The sequence below is a fragment of the Leucoraja erinacea genome, chromosome 18 (genome assembly GCF_028641065.1).
Source record: "Leucoraja erinacea ecotype New England chromosome 18, Leri_hhj_1, whole genome shotgun sequence".
Taxonomy (NCBI): Eukaryota; Metazoa; Chordata; class Chondrichthyes; order Rajiformes; family Rajidae; genus Leucoraja; species Leucoraja erinaceus.
In genome coordinates this window covers 26,358,742-26,371,464 of record NC_073394.1, presented here as the reverse complement: position 1 = coordinate 26,371,464, position 12,723 = coordinate 26,358,742, and positions in this window count along the sequence as shown.

Sequence of the window (12,723 nt, the reverse complement as noted above, 5' to 3'; positions counted from 1 at the left end):
GTGGGGAAGATGCTTGAGTCGATTATTAAAGATGTTATAGCAGCGCATTTGGAAAGCAGTGACAGGATCGGTTAAAGTCAGCATGGATTTATGAAGGAGAAATCATGCATGACTAATCTTCTGGAATTTTCTGAGGATGTAACTAGTAGAATGGATAAGATAGAGTGGATGTGGTGTATCTGGACTTACTAAAAGCCGTTGACAAGGTCCTACACAAGAAATTAGTGTGCAAAATTAGAGCACATGGTATTGGGGAAGGGTATTGACATGGATAGAGAACTGGTTGGCAGACAGGAAGCAAAGAGTAGGGATTAACGGGTCTTTTTCAGAATGGTAGGCAGTGACTAGTGGGGTGCTGCAAGGATCGGTGCTGGGACTCCAGTTATTTACAATATATATTAATGATTTAGACGAGGGAATTAAATGTGACATCTCCAAGTTTGCGGATGACACAAGGCTGGGTGGCAGCGTGAGCTGCAATGAGAATGCTATGCGGCTGCAGGGTGACTTGGATAGGTTGGGTCAGTGGGCAGATGTATGGCAGATACAGTGTAATGTGGATAAATGTGAGATTATCGACTTTGGTGGCAAGAACAGGAAGGCAGATTATTATCTGAATGGTGTCAGATTAGGAAAAGGGGAGGTGTAACGAGACCTGGGTGTACTTGTACATCAGTCACTGAAAGTAAGCATGCAAGTACAGCAGGCAGTGAAGAAAGCTAATGGCTTGTTGGCCTTCACTGCAAGAGGATTTGAGTTTAGATGCAAGGAGGTCCTACTGCAGTTGTATAGGGCCCTGGTGAGACCGCACCTGGAATATTGTGTGTAATTTTGTTCTCCTAATTTGAGGAAGGACATTCTTGCTATTGAGGGAGTGCAGCATAGTAAATTCACCAGGTTAATTCCCGGGATGGCGGGACTCACATATGATGAAAGAATGGGTCGACTGGGTTCACTGTAATATACAAGGTTGAGTGGATCTTATAGAAACATATAAAGTCCTTTAAGGATTGGACAGGCTAGATGCAGGAAAAATGTTCCTGATGTTGGGGGAGTCCAGAACCAGGGGTCACAGTTTAAGAATAAGGAGTAGGCCATTTAGGATTGAGATGAGGAATAACTTATTCGCCCAGAGAGTTGGGAATCTGTGGAATTCTCTGCCACAGAAGGCAGTGGAGCCCAATACACTGGATGTTTTTAAGGGACAGTGGATTTAGCTCTTAAAGGAATCAAGGGATGGAGAGAGTTAGATTTTAGATGATCTCTGTACATATGGCGGTGCAAGGGCCGAATGACCTACTCGATATCATGTTTCTATTTTTCACTTTCACACTGAATCTGAAGTTATTCCGTTCAAGGTGTTTCGGCTGTAATATCTATCATGATAGATTCAAGCATTGTCCCATCCATTGGAAGGCAGCTCCTTGTTTTCATTCTCCAATCTTTATTCCATAGTGGGGTCATATTTGTCGACCTCTAACCACAGATTTGTACCCTCCAATCACATATTCCAGAATCTATCAAACTTTGGAGGATTATCACCATGCTATTCACCACCCCTGTAACCATCTCCTCCAAGTATAGGATCTAGAACACTGGGTCCTTGAGATTTATTGAATTTCATGCTCACCAATTTCCCAAGCACTATTTAATCATACTGTTTCAATTAGATAGGAAGTTCTACGTGCTACTAATAATTAACACGACCATTCTAAAAAACATTATGGGAATATATAATTGATTTGATCATTGCCATCTTCTGTACCTGTATAGAAGGCAAGACTGAATAATGGATATTGATTTACAAAGTACTTTTCTTGCCCTCAACAAGGACCTACGTCTTTGAGTGTGGGAGGAAACTGGAGCACCTGGAGAAAACCCACACAGTCATAAGGAGAACATGCAAACTCCATACAGACAGCAACCGTGGTCAAGATCGAACCCGGGTGTCTCTGGCACTGTAAGGCAGCAACTATACCGCTGTGTCACTGTGCCACCCTAGTTATGGAAATTAAGCCGAGATAGATACGATAGCGGCATTTTAGAGGCTTTTGGATTGGAACATGTATATATTGAGAATAGAGGGATATGGATCACATGCAATGAGAGGAAATTAGTTTAATTGTTGATAGACACAAAAAGCTGGAGTAATTCAGCGGGTCAGACAGCATCTCAGGAGAAAAGGAATAGGTGATGTTTCAGGTCAAGACCAGTCGTCAATCCTGTTCTTGTGCTTTACAGTTCTATATTCTATCGTGTCAGAGGGGATGTCTCCCCAACAAGTTGGTTTGCTTTGGCCAAGACACATTTGTCCATTGTAGTTCCATTTGAAGTTGCTGCTGTTGATTCCTAACCTGTTCCTTCAGCCAGTGTTTGCCCGCCCGCATGTGGGATGGGAAAGTTGAATTGTTGAATGAATTGTTTACACAACACAAAACATTGCCAGCATTTGTATTTAGTACAGTAGCACAGAAGTCAGAGCGCTGAAAGAGTGGCAGGCTGCTACACCCTTGGCAGTGGTTACCAACTTGACATTATTTACTCTCCCCGGAATCTTCAGTTGCAAAATTCTGCGCACAGCACCTGTTGTTATAGACTTGTTCCAGCTCATGTTTTCCATGGTGGAATGGTCATTCCACCGGGCAGACCTTTTCCGTGCCTCTTAAAGTGGCCGCGACCCTAAATCCTGCTCACATTCTTTCCATGCTGCCCTGGGATAGCTACACAGTGCATCCAAATGTTGCAGGGAAGTGGATCCCTCATGGTCTAACTCATAATTTCTCTGGAACATGGGAGGTGGAGGGGAGACTTGTTAGAAGTATGCAAAATTATGAGAGGAATAGATTGGTGGAGACAGTCAGACTTTTTCCCAGGGTGGAAATCACCAATACTAAAGGCATAGCTATAGGGTGAGATGGGGATAGTTTAATGGAGTTGCGCGGGGCAAGTTTTTTTACGCAGAGATTGGTGGGGGCCTGCACTGCATTGCCAGGGGTGGTGGTGGAGGCAGATACGATAGTGATGCTTAAGAGGCTTTTGGATGGGCACAGGGAAGTGCACGGAATAGAGTGATATGGATCACGTATAGGCAGATGAGATCAGTTTTAACCAGGCATCATGTTTAACACAAACATTGTGGGCTGAAGGGCTGGTTCCTGTGCTGTACTGTTCTATGTTCTATTTTCTATACATCATCGGTCTGCAGCAAAAAGGAACCAGTTAGAAAAGATTCCCTGAGTTTGATGTGGGATCAAAGATACCCATAGATCATGTACACATTCCAATCTGCCATTCAATAAAGGATATTGAATCCCACTGCAAGTGGGGAGGGGAGGGAGTGGTGCAATGGTTAGATTACTGAACTAGTAATCCAAAAGTTTGGACCTAAAATCCAGAGATTAGAGTTCAAATCCCACCATAGCATTGGCGAAATTTAAACTCACATCATAATCAGAAACTTGGATAAACAACTAGTTTTTGTAATGATGATCATAAAATTACTGGGTGGTTGTAAAACCCATTTGGATTGCTGGCGCTTCTCAGGGGATGACGTGGTCAATATAGTTAACGCAAATGGTCTCTGAAATGGCCATTTTGTTACACCATTATTGCTACATTGAATCAGGGATAAAATAAGGCCAGAAGGCCCCCACATTAATGTAGGCGCTGAATTTGGATAGTTTAGCTTATTACTGAGGTCGAGTGAAAGCTATTTTGTTGTTAGCATAAAGGGGCTGTCCCACTGCGGCAACTTAATCCGTGAGTTTAGAAGAGTTTAGGAGAGTTTGAAAAAGTGTCATGTTGAAAACCTCCTTCGACTATGTAGAAGACCTCCTTCGACCTCCCTTCGGCTATGTTGAAGACTAACTACAACTACTTCCGATTACCTTCGACTACCCTCGATTACCTACGAATAACATGCCAACCTACTAGGGGAGGACTGTTCCGCTCGCGGTCCTCGTCGACCTACTTCGACTAAACCCACGAGTAAAAAAGATATAGACTTTTTCCATGGCGACCTTTTTTTACTTGTGGGCATTATTCAGCATGTTGAAAAATACGCCGCAACCTAACTGAGGCCTCTAGTGCGCGGGGACTACTCTCAAGCATGAAGGAGAGTTACAAAGATCTCCTAGGACCTCCTGTCGACCATGCTGCGAGTATGAGTCGAGAGCAAACTCTTCTGAACTCACGGACTAGGTTGCCGCGGTGGGACAGCCCCTTAAAGATTATACATGATTGCAATCAAGCCTTCCACAGTGTACAGATAAATGGTAGAAGGTTTAATGCAAGATAAACTCTAATAAAGTCCGATTAAAGATGTTTCAAGGGTCTCCAATGAGGTAAAGTGCTTTCTAGCTGGTGATAAGATAGTTCAGTTGCCTGGTAACTGCTGGGAAGAAGCTGTTCCTGAATCTGGAGGTATGCGTTTTCACACTTCTGTACCTCTTGTCTGATGGGCGAGGGGTGAAGAGGGAGCGACCAGGCTGAGGCTGGTGGCCTTGCTGAGGCAGCGTGAAGTGGAACCTGTCCCACCATTGGGACAACCCATCAGTGATAGCCCTTGGAGTCCACAACATTGACTCAATAAATGTTAGCCCAAATCAGTGAAGCTCCAAATCTTTAACGAAAAATGTAAATGCCCTTCCACACAGTGGGCTTATAACACAAGAAGACACAAAATGATGGAGTAACTCAGCAGGTCAAGCAGCATCCATGGAGAACATGGATAGGTGACATTTCGGGTTGGGAACTTTCATCACACATAACACTATAGTCTTACTAGTCTGAAGAAAGGTTCAAATCCAAACCATCATCTATCCATGTTCTCCAAAGATGCTGCCTGACCTGTTGAGTTACTCCAGCAATTTGTGTCTTTTTTTCCCCGTAAACCAGCATCTGTAGTTCCTTGTTCCTACTGTCTTACTATGTCCTACAGTTCTCCGATATAACACATCATTGGAGAAATTTTCCATTGGTATTGTTCTCCAACATAATATTTATCTGAAATTATAATCTTCCAATGCTGCAACCTCCAACACTAACATCTTTCAATACCTCAGTCACTCAGCATTGTACTGTCTCAAACAGTGCGATCCTCAAAAATATAGTGTTCCATTTCTGTGCATGGCTTTGGGATCTGCCCCCCCTTCTTGGTGTTTAATGTTACTTGGTGTGGTGTGGCAGTGCCTATCGGCAGCGGCTCGACTACAGTCTGTCTGTCTTTTTAATTTTTTTAATTTTTGTCTTGTTAAATGTATGTCTTGAGTCTAGTTTTTCTTTTTTTTTCTTTAGCTGTGTATATGTGGGGGGTGGGGGTGGAAACCGTTAGTCTCTTCCCCGTTCGGGGACCCGACTTTTTCCCTGTCGGGTCTCCGGTGTCGTTGGGCCTAACATCGTGGAGCCGGCGGCGGCCACCAGCCGGGACCAACCCGAGGGCTCCAGTCATGGAGCCTGCTGATCTGACATCGCAGAGCTGGCCTTCTTCTGAGCGGGAAGAGCTGTGGTGGCGCGCGGTTCCGACCCGACTTCGGAGCTTCGGAGCCTCTGGCCACAGGCCCGGTGGACAGGAACATTGGGAGCTTGCAGGTCACTGGTGGGAGACCGCTTTTCAGAGCTCCCGCAACGGCAACTTCCCCCGCTGGAATCGCGGGGTTTAAAGGACTCGGAGCGGGGCCTAACATCGCCCGGCGTGGCTTAAACAGCCACGGGACTTACCATCGCCCACCGCGGGCTTTAACATCGGGAGCCCCAGTTCGCCTCAACGTTGCAGATCTGTGTGGCGTTTGTATATTCTCCCTGTGACTACTTGGGTTTTATTCAGGCGCTCCAGCTTCCTCCCACACTTCAAACACATACAGATTTGTAGGTTAATTGGCTTTGGTAAAATTGCAAATTGGCCCCAGTATGTAGGATGGTACTAGTGTGGGGGATGAGCGCTGGTCGGCGCAGACTTGGTTGGCCAAAGGGTCTGTTTCTACGCTGTATCTCTAAAGTCCAAAGTCTAAAGTCTAAGACTAATGGCCCCACTACAGGCTGCAATAAGTGCATTACTGGATGATAGGATAATTCAAGGTTATAAATAAAGTAATATTGTATAGAAACAGACCCTTTGCCCCAGCCTACCCTTAGTGACCAACATGTCCCATCTACACTAGTCCCACTTGCCTGCATTTGGCCCATATCCCTCTAAACCTATCCTATCGTACCTATCTAAACACTTCTTAAATGGTGCGATAGTGTCTGCCTCAACTACCCCCTCTGGCAGCTCGTTCGAAATACTTTACCTACTACCCTATGTGTAAAAAAGTAACAGGTCAAGCGGATTAAATTTTTCCACCTTCATCTTAAACTTATGTCCTCTGGTTCTCGATTCTCCTACTCTGGGTAAAAGACTGTGTATTTTCTCGATCTATTCTTCTCATGATTTTGTACACCTTCATAAGATCACCCCTCATTCTCCTGTGCTCCAAGGCATAGTGTTTGAGCCTGCCCAACCTCTCCCTTTAACTCAGGCCCTCGAGTCCTAGCCTGAGATGAGCACATATCAGCAAAATGGAATCAGATTCTTCATGACCTTACCAATTGGCAGAACAGGCTCTCTGGGCCATGTGGCTGATTCCTTCTTCAACTTTTCATGCTCTGAAGTTGATAAATAACTCAGGTAGCACCACACGGATATTGTAGGTATAGCCAGTACAAATCAACCCTCAAGTTATTTGTAATTTATGATCCCTTTAAAATGTGTTGGTACAGTGGGGATACATTCCAGTCCTAGAATGTATGTTTCAGCAGTGATTTCAAGAGGGAATGATAGCTTTGGCGGTAATCTCCAAAATGGCATCAAACCAGTAATGCATGTCGATTAATTTGTGACCTGCTTTCTCTGCCTGCATCTGCTAGGTTAGCTACAGACACACACACACAGACACACACAGACAGACACACAGACTCAGACACACACACTCACACACACACACACACACACACACACACACACACACACACACACACACACACACACACACACACACACACACACACACACACACACACACACACACACACACACACACAGTGACCAAACAGAACAAGGATAGAGTACCCCTGGTACACACCTTTCACCCCACCAGCCTCCATATCCAACACGATCCACTGAGATTTCCACCACCTTTAACGTGATCCCACCACATCTTCCCATCTCCACCCATTTCCACTTTCCACCAAGACCACTCCCTTCGTAAACCCCTTGGTTCACTTATCCTTTCTGATCCAAACCAACCCCTGGAACCGCAGGAGGTGTGACGCCTATCCCCATACCTCCTCCCTCACCTCCATCCAGAGACCCCAGCAGTCCTTCTAGGTGAGACAGAGGGTCATGTTTACCTCCTCTAACCTCATCTACCGTAATTAATGTTCTCCAAGTGGCCTCCTGTATATCGGCAAGAACAAGTTTAAGCTCAGTGACCGTTTTGCAAAACACATGTGCTCAGTCTGCCAAGGCCAGTTGGATCTCCCGATTGCTAACCATTTAAGCTCCCCTTCCAATTTCAATACTGAGCTATCTGTCCTGGGCCCCCTCTATGGCCAGACGGGGCCACAAGCATACTGGAGGAACATCTTGAACAGTAAAATCTCCAACTTTAGGTAGCTAACCTGGCAAACAACCTCCTGTACAATGCCCAAACTCCCCTGTAGCTCTGGCTCTCAGGTGACCAAAACTGAACACCATATTCCAAATATTGGCATCAATGTCTTGTACAGCTGTAACATAATATCCCATACTCAATACCCTGACTAATTAAGCCAAATGTACCAAAAATCCCCTTGTCCACCCTATCTACCTGTGACACCACTATCAGGGGACTATGTACCTGCACTCTTAGAGATCCCTCTGCCCGACAACACTCCCCAGGTTCCTGCCATTCATTGAATATGTCCTGCCCTGGTTTGACTACCCAAAATGCAATACCTCACACTTGTCTGCATTCAACATTAACCATTCCCCAGCCCACTAGCCCAGCTGACCAAGATCCTGGTGCAATTTTTGATAGCCATCTTTGCTATCTACAATACCACCCACTGTAATGTAATCTGCAAATTTACCAATTATGCCTTGTGTATTCTCACCCACATCATTGATATAAACCACAAACACCAATGGGCCCAAGACTGATCTCTGAGGCACAGCACTGTCACATACACAAGATTTGCCCAATATCATTGCAAATTCCCTGGTAATTTTCAACTCAGATAGCAAAGGCAGATATGATATAAAACAGAAAATACTGTGACTACTAAAAGAAGGATGGTTAGTCGGCATAAAGGGCCTGTCCCACTTGGACATCCTAATCCATGAGATTTGAAGACTCTGGACGAGTTGAAAAAAATGTCAAGGTCGTGTTGACTCAACAAAGTAAAAGACTTCGTATTACCTCCAAGACTATCTCTACGACCTCCTACGACCCTCCTCGACCTCAGTCTTCCACACCCAAGACCAACTACGAATAGCTATAAGTGGAAAATGATCACATGATCAAATTATGTCATGTTTGCATTTTTTTTCTCGGGCCAGTTACCGACCTATGTCTACCTACGACTATCTACGTCTACTTACGACTACCATCATGACCTACTACGACCCACCTACGACCTACCTACGAGTAAAAAGTATCCATTTTTTCCATGCCGACTTTTTTTTTACTGGTGGACATTTTTTATCAGGCTGGAAAAAACGCCGCGACCTACTTGAGGCCACGAGTACGCGGAGACCACTCACGAGCATGAGGAAGAGTTACGAAGACCTCCCACGACCTCCCACGACCTCGTGGCAACCATGCTGTGAGTTGAGTCAAGGGCAAACTCGGCAGAGGTCGCCAATTAGGTCGTGAAAGTGGGACAGGTGGGTGTCACACTTGGCAAACACACATGCTCTTCAAGGAAACAAGGATGTCAGACACTCTGCTCTCCAACCTAGAGGTTCCACTGCTAACAGCTCTTTGTTTTAAAATTTTAAAATTTTACTTTAGACTTTAAAGATACAGTGCAGGAACAGGCCCTTCGGCCCCTCTGAGTCCATGCCGGCCAGTGATCATCCGTATCCTAACCTATCCTACATACAATTTACTATTTTTTTAACCAAAATTAATGAACCTACAAACCTGTACGCGTTTGGAGTGTTGGAGGAAACCAGAGCACCCGGAGAAAACACATGTGGTCACGGGGAGAGCAAACATACTCCATGCAGACAGCACCCATAGTCAAGATCGAACCTGGGTCTCTGGCGCTGTAAGGCAGCAACTCTACCGCTGCGCGACCATGCCAGACCCATAACGCCTCTGGAGCAGGGAATTCCAAAGACTCATAATCCAATGAAGGGAGAGAATTCACATCTCAGTCTTATCGCCAACCGTACTACTGCCCATCCTTGAGTCTTGAGCATAAACCGAATTAAATGATAAGATGTACACAGGTAACGGACATTTGATTTACGCACAAACTAGCTCCCATAATATTATTAAATTCAAAAGCCCAATGTGTACAAACAGCAAAACCAGTTTCCTCTCTCTTTTTGTAGTTGTTCCTTTTAATGGTTAATAACTGTTCTTTCTTATCAATCTTAAGTTATTTTCATGCCATTAATTTCTGTGGAGGCACGGTTACCATGTTGAGTGATTTTAATGTGTAGGAAGGAACTGCAGATGCTGGTTTACACTGAAGAAAGACGCAAAATGCTGGAGTAACTTAGCGGGTCAGGTAGGGAATAGGTGACGTTTCAGGTCTGAACAAGGGTCTGGACCTGAAGCACCACCTATTCCCTTTCTTCAGAGATGCTGCCTGACCCGCTGAGTTACTCCAGCATTTTGGGTCTAACTTGAGTGATTTTAATGTGTTTTCTGCCTTTTGGATAAAATCAGTTCATTGACATCTGCAAAAATGGAACCTGTTTGTAACCGAGGGCTGACACTTCACCAAATCCAAGCAGAGCTATAGCTTTCAACACGAGTAGCAAGCAAATCAAGATGCGGGGAGAGTTAAGTACGGCTTGATTTACCATAAGACTGTTGAGGATTTGACATTGTTTATGATCACCCTTCAGAACCAACGGATAAATCTGGCATATACCTCTGTCACCCGCAAAATTCTATTTGTGTTTTAATCTACTCAGTGGGGAAAGAGAAAGAGTTGCAGAGGGAGGGGGGGGGGGGGGGGGGGGGGGGAATAGCTGTTGTGAGGTGAGTTTTGGCTTCAATTCAATGGTGCTGTGGCAGGTCCCCATGTTTGAATAGGCCATGGTCTTTTTCTGCTTTACCTTACCGGATAGGGAGTGCCTGTTTACACTCTTCTGCATATTATACATAGCTTTCACTGTAAATCATTGGAGTTTGCTAAAATGAATGGCACATCAGCGGCAGGTGCAATCAGCCTACTCTTCAAAGCACTGTGTTTGTAAATAGATTCAAAGCCAAAGACAACTGAACGCAGAAAAACCACAATATTTTATAAACACCTGTGATGTCTAATGTTGGCAAACAAGATTTCATAAAAGGTAGATCATGTGCAAAGGTTCATCTTTGTCTCGGGTTTCCGGTTATCTTATAACTACAGTCTCAAGAGACCCAGCGGTTCACTGAGCACTTTGTGCCTTCTTTATGACTGAGGCTACTAGGATATAATTGAATTGTTCTTTTATGGAATATCAGAACACATCATTTTTAATTGTAGGTCTCTCACAGGTTGAAGTAGTTCCAAGTCAACAGATGCGATGCTATAAGTCCAGGGCTTATTAGTTAATCCCTCTGCGGAAAACTAGATAGCCTGGTACATTACCGCAGCTCCACGGACCCTTTTGTTCTCAAGAGGGGTGGCACAGTAGTGTAACTAGTTGAACCGCTACTTCACAACACCAGAGACCTGGGTTTAATCCTGACCACGAGTGCTGTCTGTGTGGAGACTGTACGTTCTCCCATTGACCGGATGGGTTTCCAATGGGTTATCCAGTGCCTGCCTACATTCTAAAGACGTGCGGGCTGGTCGATTAATTAGCCGCTAAAAATTGTTCTCAGGCTGTGTGTGGATGGTGGAATCGATGGGATGATGAAGTGGCTGTTTTTGTGTTGGTGCGTTTTATGACTCTAAGATTAGCATGCAGATGTTTCCATATCTCCATATGACATGGAAGGAGATCACCTTGGCCCATTGAGACAATGCCAACTGGCAGAGCACTTCCATCCTCTCACTAATTTTCCCCGAAATGCATTCTTTTCACATTCTCAGTAATCCCACCGTTTCCACGCCCTCCCTTGTTCTTCCCCTCACCTATATACCAATTTTTACACTTGGCCCCTTGCAATAAAGATCCATATTACATTGGCTAATTTAAAATTATTTTTGATTATTTTTTAGTGGTTTTAGAAGATATTAATTTCCAAGACTCTTTGACTAAGTCCATAGGAAACAAAGAGTAGTAGTGAAATGTTCTTTGTCAGTCTGGAGGGAAGTGTACAGGTCAAGTCCCCAGGGATTGATAATACAACCACTGCTTTTCTATATGACTTTAACTTTCACTTGCAGATGCAGAGCACCATTTCCAAAGTAGCAGTAGACACAAAACATGGAGGATTCGTGAATTGTGAAGAGACTTGTAACTTCTTCTTGCTTATGGCGTGCACAGTTAAAGTTGTAGGACAACTTATTCTATTTGATCTTGTTTGATTGTGCACGCCAAGTTGACTGCATTTGACGAAACAGGTCGGACCACATGATGGTTGCAATCTGCCACCCCAGTCTTGTAACAGATTCCAAGAAGATATAAACATGCTAGTGGAGTGGGCAAGAAGAATTCTAACACTGAGAAATGTGATTTATCATAATTTAGCTGAAAGATGAAGGCAATATAGACATGAATGTAAGAGATCAAAGGTATATATATGCAGAGTTTTTGATTGTGAGAGTACAGGATGAGGAGATGTATCAAAGTGCTGATGAGATCTTGGGTTTAATTATCGAGGCAAAAATATCCAAGAGAAAGGAAAGAACTGCGAGGTTTTAGAAAATACTGATTTGGCCACAACTGGTTTCAGTTTCTGACTTTGCACATTAGGATGGGCATGAAGGCTTTGAAGTGGATAAAGCTAAAGAGATTTATTAAAGTGTTGTCAGGGATGAGGGTGTTCAGTTATGTTGATAGTCAGGTCAAGTCAAGTTTATTGTCATTACAAATAGATTCATTGGGTCATAGACAGCGTGGAAACAGACCTTTCGGCCCAACTTGCCCACACCAACCAACATGTCCCATCTACACCTGTCTGCATTTGGCCCATATCACTCTAAACCTGTCCCATCCACTGTACATCTCTAAATGTTTCTTAAACGTTGCGATAGTACCTGCTGAGTAGGGTGAGTATAAAGATAACCTTGCTTGCAGAAACATCACAGACACGTAGAATTGGGCAAAACACACAAAAAAATCACAGGTACATTATACATAAATTACACGTATAGTCTGGTCAAGGTCAAATAGCTAAAAATAAGACATTAATGCAAAACATATTTAGAAAAATACTCTAAGTCTATGGTGGCCAAGAGGTGGTCTGTAGAGTTCCATTGCCAAGGTAGGATTAGGATTGTGCAGGAAGATAGACACAAAGTGCTGGAATAGACACAAAGTGCTGGAAGTGCACTCCCATCCATATTAATGGGACGGAGGTGGAACGTGTTTCC